Source organism: Nelumbo lutea, chromosome 1 (genome assembly GCF_056320005.1).
Source record: "Nelumbo lutea isolate HS-2025 chromosome 1, American lotus-T2T, whole genome shotgun sequence".
Classification (NCBI taxonomy): domain Eukaryota; kingdom Viridiplantae; phylum Streptophyta; class Magnoliopsida; order Proteales; family Nelumbonaceae; genus Nelumbo; species Nelumbo lutea.
The window spans coordinates 216,421,776-216,429,557 of NC_142684.1; the positions used below are offsets into that span (position 1 = coordinate 216,421,776).

Here is a 7,782-nt window from a genome sequence, read left to right on the forward strand (position 1 = left end):
CCGAGCTGGGGGTGTAAATGTCATTCGGATTTAGAATCAGAATGGTCTATGACTCTATTCCCTTCACCTATTTGGCTCAATCTAAATTGGAATTAGAATTAGCCATTCCACCAGATATGGTAATGGGAGTCCAATTCCCAACCAAAAAGTTGGAATTGAAATGGAACATTTTGATTTTGATTATGACCACTATTCCCACAAATCAAACCGGCCCTTATTGCTTTGTCTTGATAAAGTTTTAAGCAGCTTTCTATATAATAGTTGGCTAACTATAATTCCTTCATGTCAACAACTTTAGCCATCGTCAATAGTGGGCCCATCTGCAAGTCTCTATATACCCACTTGAGGTAGAGGAAAATCACAACAAAAATTGATACATACAAGTTCTTAACGTTTAATTTTTATTAGAGTAATCTGTTTATCCGTCGGGTTCGGGCAAGGCTTTGCCTCTATATCTTAATAAAATACTAGCAGAGGGGTTCTGCATTGTAGGAGCTCGCTCATAAACTATCAGGCTTGAGCTTGATTCGAATTAGAGACTTGAGCTCTGATCGAATCAAAAGCTCGAAAGCTCGAGCTCGACTACCTTTGAATGCAGGCCTCTTAAGCAGCCAAGGTTCTGAGCCGAGGTCTCCCTCAATTGCCGAGGCGCCAAACCGAGGTCTCCCTCAGCTGCTGAAGTGTCAAGCTGAGGTTTCCCTACCAGGTGAAGTGTCGAGTTAAGGTCTCCCTACCAGGTGAGGTGTCGAGGTGTTGAGCCAAGATCTCCCTCAGTGACCAAGGTGTTGAGCCAAGGTTTCTCTCAATGGTCGAGGTGTTGTCTAGCTTGAGCTCGATTTGAATTAGAGACTTGAGCTTGAGCTCAGAAGTTCGAGCTCAGCTCGGCTCGAACTCGACTACGTTTGGTTGTAGGTCCCCTAGCAATCAAGATGCCGAGATGAGGTCTCCTTCAGTGGGAGAGAGAGTTGCATTCTTATAATTTATAAGGAGAAGGAGAGATGGCATTCTTGTAATTTATTAGAGAGAAAGGGTTGGTAGAAAAAAAAGTGGCATTATTGTAATTTGAAAGAAAAAAAAAAGTAAAAGAGAGAAAGAGAATTGGTAGGAGAGAGTGGCATTCTTGTAATTTCTAAGAAAAAAGGCAAAAAATATTGTTAGATTCCATTTCGCTCATCCTTAGGCCTTCTTAATTACACATTTCAGCTTAATATATTTATATAGATAATTGGTAGGAGAGTAATTTCTAAAAAAAAAGGCAAAAAATACTGTTAGATTCCATTTCGCTCATCCTTAGGCCTTCTTAATTACACATTTCAGCTTAATATATTTATATAGATATTTAGGTCTGAGCCCAAGCCTGCCCATCATATAAAGTTGAAACCTACGCCTAAGCCTGAAGCTTGACCAATAAGTTAGGTAAGAAGATTTTTTATTTTTTTTATTTATTAATAAAACTAATCTATTTATATTCATATAAATGACCTCTAATTCAAAACCCAAAAAATACTAAAATATCTCACTGACTTGAAAAAAAAAATAGAGAAGATAAGCAAAGAAGAGAAATTAGGCTTTTTTGAGAAAATCCAAACCCAATCCGGGGAAGTAATTTGGAAATTGGCAAGAGATGTATGGATACTTGAGCCTTGGTTTCTACCAGCACTATTTACAATGGTTTCATGTCCATCTTCTTTGATCTCTGTTTTTCAAGCTTTTTTTTTTTTTCATTTTTGTTCATTGTTCTCCATTATTTTCCTTGAAGTAGCTCTTTAATCCCAATTTACAATGCTCATTTGTCATCGATGTGAATCATTTTCCCCATTGCATTTTTTTCCTTGAGCAGTTCTTTAATCTCCAAAGAGAAACGCTCCCGAGAGAGAGAGAGAGAGATTTCAAACTCTTTAGGGGCAAACTTGGGTTTATGTCATGCAAACAGTTATTTACAGATGGCTAACAGAGGGGAGGTACTTGTCCAATGACGTCACCTGATAGGGAAAGTCCTAGTTTATATTAAAAAAACTACTGAATGACTCCTTGGGGAAGTTAATTATATATATATATGAATATTAATGATTTTTATTACCATTTTTTATTATTGTTTATAAACTGTCATTTTTTAAGACACTCATACAGTCTATGGGTCCACATAAATTGACCCTTATATGTCAAACCCATAAAATTATATGGGTCATTAAATTCAACTTGAACCATTTATTACTTTAATTTAACCATTATTATTATTACTATTACTATTTTATTTTAGTATTTAATTAAAATTTTTGTTATATAGTAATAATATTAACTAAATTTGTAATTATTTAAATATTTACTTAAAATAAAATTTTCAACCAACTATAATTATTATATAATAATAGATTTGTTAATTCATATTTTGCATTTAAGAATAAACATTAATGAATTGGCTTAGCAATTTTAATGACTGATAATAAATATTGATTCTTATTTAAGGTTTAATTACTGTATTCGGTAATTATTATGGGGCATGCTTTGAATAAACATTAATGATAATCGATAATTGCTATTTCATTTTTTATTATTTACTTGATTAAGTAATTGATGATTGTTATTATTATTAATTATTTCTATAAATAATTGGTTGTTATTATTATTTACTTAATTCAGTAATTTTCAGCAAGTAATTATTTGATTTAATTTAAATTATTCCATTTTTTAATTATTTATAATAGACATTTAGGGTAGGCTCTTTATTTGATTTAAGAGACTTACCGTGTTTTATCTAGACAATGACCCTATACTAAGTAAGGGGCAATTATAGTATCATTTAATTTGAAATTTACTATTTAACAATAAAAAATCAATGTCCCATTGAGCAACCCACCCCCAAAAAAGTATCAATAACTTTGAAATTATTAATCTATTTATGAAATAGTAAAATTAGATGGATGTTTACACCAAAATCACCAATACTGCTTAATATTTAGGGACATATGAATGGATAAAAAGCATTTAAATGATATCTATTCAAAGACGCAAAGAATGAAGAAAATCATTCAATAAGCTGCTAAGAAAAACAATCCATGCCAAACAATATTTGCAGATGCATCCATCCTCTAAAGAGATGAAAAAATATATGACTACAATCAACTAATAATATAATGAGGACTCCAAAGCCCATCCAATAGAGGAAACATGAAAGAAAGAAGAATAATGGGACCATCCTAAGTATAGAAGTCACCTCCAAGTTAGGTGGCAACGCTTCTTTTGGTCAATTATGGTTACAGATTTTAAGTCTAAGCTCCCCACAGTGCATGTAGATTGGCAAAATTTATATTTAGGAAAAAGGTAGGGAAAGTTGTACATAACATTACGGTATGTTTGAATTACGGGAATTAGGAGATAGAAATAGGAAATATAGGTTGAAATTATAATTTTGGGCATGTTGATGTGTCTAATTCAAGTCAATTAGAATACTCATAGTTTTTTAGTTCATTCATTTAGTATCAATTTGAATTTTTTTTATTCCATGTCATCATTGCATAATATAGATTAATAATATATTAAAAATTATGAAATCAGTAATAATAATAAGTATATTATTATTACTATTATTTACTAATAATATATTCTTATTAAGTGTGTATTGATTTTGAAATCAGTAATATTAAATTATTATTATTACTATTAAATAATTAATTTGTTATAATTATGATTTTTAGTTAATTCCTGAAATAATAATTGCTTTTATAATTCTTTTAGTTTAACAATAATGCATAATTGAAAGTTTATAATTTAAATTTAACTAAATAAATATTTATTGGAGAATAATAATAATATTAATTATAATTATTTATAATAATAATAATGTAAATAAGTAACACTAATTATATATATAAAATAATTAATATGAATTAATATAAATATAAAATGATTTTATCCCGATTAATAATTAACATTATTAAAATACTTATTAACTATCATTAATTAATTATCATTCCAAAGTAATAATTATCATTGTTATAATTAAGGAATTAATTATCAGTAAGTAATTATAACCAGTAATTAAATTTTATCAGAAATCATTATTATTAGTAATAATTAATTATAATTATTGATAATAATAATATAAATATATAATTATATTAATTAATATAAGTGTTAATTATAATTACTAATAATAATAATATAATTAATTATTTCATATAAATGTTTGAATTATAATTTCAAATAATAATTCTAATATAAATAATTAACATTAAATATTTATTTTCAAAATAATTAATATGAGTTAATAAAAATATAAAATGATTATTTTTGAATTATTAATTACCATTATGGAAATCGTTATTAATTATCATCAATTAATTATCATTCCAAATTAATAGTGAGAAATATTATCAGTAATAAATTATCAATAATTTGTTAATATCAGTAATTAAGTATTAGCAGTAATTATTATAAGAAATTATTATCAATGAGTTACTATTATTAGAATTAATAGCTCTTATTATGTGTGTATTGATTTTGAAATCAGTAGTATTAAACTACTACTACTACTATTTTATTTTTATTTTTATTAACTAATTAATTTGTTATAAATACGATTTTTAGTTAATTCATAAAATAATATTTGCTTTCATAATTCTTTAAGTTTAACAATATTGAATAATAGAAAGTCTTATAATTTAACTTTCACTAAATGAAGTATTCATTGGAGAATAATAATAGAATTAATTATTATAATAGCATTAATTATAATTACTTATAATAATAATAATGTAAATGAGTAACATTAATTATATATTTATAAAATATTTAATCTGAATTAATATTAATATAAAATGATTATATCCCAATTAATAATTAACATTATTAAAATACTTATGAATTAACATTCCAATGTAATAATTATCATCGTTAGTATTAGTAATAATTAATTATAATTATTGATAATAATAATAACATAATTATATTAACTAATATAATATTACTAATTATAATTACTTATAATAATATACTTATTTATTTCATATAAATTTAAAAGTAGTTAAAAGTAGTTAACAATAATTATTATTAATAATTAATAGTTGTAATTAATTAATTAGAAGTAGCTAACAATAATTATTATTAGTAATCAATAACCGAAATTAATTAATTAGTTTAGTAGTTAACATTAGTTAATAGCACAATTTCCTTTTTTTTAGGAAATGATTGAAAGTGGGAGCCTCCCACTTATCACAACTTTGCATGGTGGTAAGCTCCACTCTCCATGTTAGTGAGTTCTTTTCTTGAACTACCACTAATCAGAATTTGACACATGTCTAGTGGGCTATGTTCTTGAACTACTATTAATCAAAATTTAACATGTGTCTATTTTGTTTAAATTTTTGGAATGACAGGTGTCTGAATGTAAATGAACCACATGTCTCTATAGATAGGGGAGGGTGGAGGTATCAGTATTTAGGAAAAACTTGAAGGGAGGTTCAAGTCTTTTACACTCATATTAATTTATTATATAAAAATTGAAAAATAAATATTTTTTTTAACTTTCATGATATTTAAAAAATTTAGAGCAGAGTCGGATTAAATCCAAATCTGATTCAAGTTACTCATTAGTATTCAAATTCAAATCCGTCTTTAGTTCCATTGGATTTTGGATCCGATTCGGACGTAGGTTATTAGTAATCAGATAGGATACAGATTTTACTACATCCAATCCTATTATGACCCTAATCCCACCCACACACTCTCTTGGTCTCTCCCCTAATTATGACATTAGGTCCCACACCTCTCTCCTCCATTTTGACCCACGTGTTACCCAACCAAAACTGGGCTTTTGTATCCTACGCTTAAAATGAAACCAAAATTATTTTTAGGAAATTCCTTACTATAATATTAAAAATACAAAAATAGATAAGAAGAATAAGAATTAGGTTATTATTAATATTAGAAGGAATATTTCTAACCAATTAACTAATATTTGAAAGAATATTAAAAATATAGAAAACAATGAAAATTTGTGAGATTTAGGAGAGAAGTTTCAAGAGGTTTAAACACTAAGGAGTAAAATAAAAAATAAATAAAATTTTCTAAAAAAAAATTACAAATAATAAAAGAATTAAAATCAAAACAATTAAGTAAATGAGAGAGAGAGAGAGAGATTGAGTGAGAGAAGGTATCAGATGTTAGATAAAAAAACATTGGATAAAAGAGTAAAAAAAGGCATGGTGGAATTGTAAATAATAAAGACTTTAGTGGGTAAATATGTACAAGACTATTAAACATTGGATAAAAGATTAAAAAATTATGATAGAATTGTAAACTTTTGGGCCCTAATGCCAATAAAAATAATATTTTTAATATAATTTATAGAATAAATTGATTTTTTCTTTCAAATATCAAATAGGGGCATAATCATTGTTCATCTCCTTCCTCCATACGATCGAATAAATCTCCCCTCCTCTGATCTTTGTCTCTCTCTCTCCCTCCCTCCTCATCATTCTTCTTCTTCTCTGCATCTAAGTTTTTCCAAACTCAAAGCAGGGCACTCCCCTTTCTTTTTCTTTGCTGAGGCAAAAGCAGTTAAGCAGAAGGAGATGCCCCTCGTACTATGACCTGATGTGTCCGGTGGAGAAGCAAAGCAACTCACCGATGCAAATCTCTCTAATCATTTCTCTCAGGGGAAGAAATGCATACAGTAAAAGAGAGAGAAGAAAATGGTGAATCACCGTAGAGTGGGTAATCAAAGAGACTTCTCTCCCCATCTCTACATTGATTGCAAAAGACAGTGCCCGTGACCAAGGTATCACCTCGCGTTTCTCCGATGGCTACAACAAGAAGGAGAAGAGTTGTCAGTAAGAGATCGAGAAGAGAACCCATGAACATGAGAGATCTGAGAAGGTTGAACAACAGACCTGAAGCGGTGGGTAAATAGGGGGGGATGACTCTGCCTCTCCTCCCGCATCTCAATTCTCAACTACTCGACGGTCACCATTTATTGAGTGGTGGTGGATCAGGATACAAAATCGGAGTTTCATGGTTTCAAATAACTTTGAGCCACTAAGAGAAATACTGAAGTACTACTATAATGTGTGTGTTGTGCCTCGTGCGTACCCTTTGTCTTCTTCTTCTTTTTCAGAATTTTTTATTAATTTCTTCCCCGGAGAGAAATGATCAGAGAGACAATTTGCGTCGGCGAGTTTCTTCTCGTCTCCACCAAATACATCAGGTTTGAGTACGAGAGGCATCTTCTTCTGCTAAATTGCTTTTGCCTCAGAAAAGAAAAAGAAAGGGGAGTGTCTGCTCTGAGTTTGGAAAAACTCAAGATGTAGAGAGGAAGAATAAGGGAGAGAGAGGTTGGAGGTGGGGAGATTTATTCGGTGGTCTAGAGGAAGAAGGAGATAAATGGTGTTTATGCCCCTATTTGATATTTGAAAGAAAAAATTAGCCTATTCTAAAAATTATGTTAAAAATATTATTTTTATTAATATTAGGGCCTAGAATCCATAAATTCTATTTTCAAAGGCTATATTAAATAAGATAAGCTATTATGGGAGAATGACGATTCAGCCCAGGGTCAGAATTTTTAGGCCCAAAGTACATTTGGGGTGGGTATCAGCTCGAATTGATGTCAATTCATGGGCCGTGCATTGATGTATAGAATGTGGGTTTTTGACATTTTGAATGTTTATAGCTCAGGAGTGTAAATAAAAAATCTGCATTGGACCTGTCCGTACTTCTTCGTATATAGATTATAAATCCTACTTCTGTTTTGAAGGTAAAACACCACGACAACCTCTACCACCC

At 29.3% G+C, this 7,782-nt stretch overlaps 1 long non-coding RNA gene across 1 annotated transcript; it reads right to left on the minus strand.

Annotated features, from left to right (window-relative positions):
* Positions 1-6,214: 6,214 nt before the first annotated feature.
* On the minus strand, positions 6,215-7,359 carry LOC148880975 (uncharacterized). Its single transcript, XR_016105230.1, has 2 exons — positions 6,891-7,359; positions 6,215-6,803 (listed from the first exon to the last, which is right to left on the minus strand). It is a non-coding gene; the product is annotated as an uncharacterized LOC148880975 (long non-coding RNA).
* Positions 7,360-7,782: the final 423 nt, after the last annotated feature.